Below are 1,632 nucleotides of genomic sequence, written 5' to 3' on the forward strand. Positions count from 1 at the left end.
TGACTTTCTCATTCCTGATAACTGACAAAGTTCTTGGATGATCTTATTTTCAAAACTGCCGCCTTTATCACTATGGATCCTTCGAGGGAAACCATAATGGACAATGAATTGCTCATATAAAGCTTTTGCTGTTGTGTCGGCTGTCATGTTTCGTGTAGCGATAGCTTGTGCATAGCGGGTAAAATGGTCAGTTATCACAAGGATGTAACTATAACCCCCCTTAGAGTCTTCTAGGCTGAGGTAGTCTATACTTACCAATTCCATCGGTTGAGTGGTCTGAATGTTTACAAGTGGAACTCTTGAATTAGTTGATGTTTTCCTCACTAAACATCTCTGACAGCTCTTGATATATTCATCAACATCTGTTGACATTCTTGGCCAATATACACGTTCCTTTAATAAGGACAATGTCCTTTCTCTACCAAGGTGACCTACGGCATCATGGCATCCTTCTAAAGCTGTTTTTCTGTCAATAATTGGAAGTACGAGCTGATAATTAATTCCTTCAATCGTGGATGTCCTTCGGTATAATATACCTGATTTAATCTCAAGATGGTCAAATTCTCTTAACAAAGTTGCTTCCTCCTGACAGCTTGGTTTGTTCTTTGGCTTCTCCTGTTTCAACACAGCCTCATGAATTGGACCAATTATCGTATCTTCGATCTGCTTTCTTGTCCAATCGATAACATCTGCAGGAAAGGAATCTATTGATGAGAGGTCTGGAATCACCTGTGTTGCTAAACAGGTTACCAATCCCTCATCTAAAGTAAAATCTTGCAAAACTTTAATTATGTCATGAGAGATTTCCCTAAAATTGGTATCTTCAACATCGGGAATCCTTGACAGACAATCTGCATCTGCATTATGCTTACCTGGACAATATTTTATGTTGAAATTATAATTGGCTAATTCAGCTAACCAGCGATGTCCTGTGGCATCTAACTTGGCACTCGTCAAAACATAAGTTAAGGGATTATTGTCTGTATAAACCATAAAACTGTTCCCATACAAATAATCTCTAAACTTTTCTGTTATAGCCCATTTCAAAGCCAGAAATTCTAGCTTGTGTGCAGCATAATTTCTTTCGGACTTCGTCAAACCTCTACTTGCATACGCAATTACCTTTTCCTTATTATCTTGAAGTTGGTACAATACTGCACCTAGTCCGTGTCCACTTGCGTCAGTATGCAAAATGTAAGGTTGTCTGAAATCAGCATAAGCCAATACAGGTGGTGAAACTAAAGCTTCCTTAAGCTTCTGAAATGCAAAATCTTGCTCTTCACCCCATTTCCATTCTGATGCTGAAGGCTGAGACCTTACCTTCCTTCCCCTCTTCTTAGAAGCGGGGCTTCCAGATAACAGTTGATTCATTGGCTTAGCTATTACTGAGAAATTCTTTACAAATCGGCGATAATAGCCTACAAAGCCAAGGAATCTTCGTAGTTCTTCTTGGTTAGTTGGAATTTTCCAATCTCTGACTTTCTCAATCTTAGCAGGATCAGTTTTAATCCCTTCAGCAGAAACTATGTGGCCTAAATACTTCACTTTATTCTGTAAAAATTTGCATTTTGAAGGAGCTAATTTCAAACCACAGTTTTTAAAACATGAAATACTTCTCTAGACGTTCTAAGT

The sequence above is a fragment of the Lottia gigantea genome, assembly GCF_000327385.1.
Source record: "Lottia gigantea unplaced genomic scaffold LOTGIsca_1, whole genome shotgun sequence".
Taxonomy (NCBI): Eukaryota; Metazoa; Mollusca; class Gastropoda; family Lottiidae; genus Lottia; species Lottia gigantea.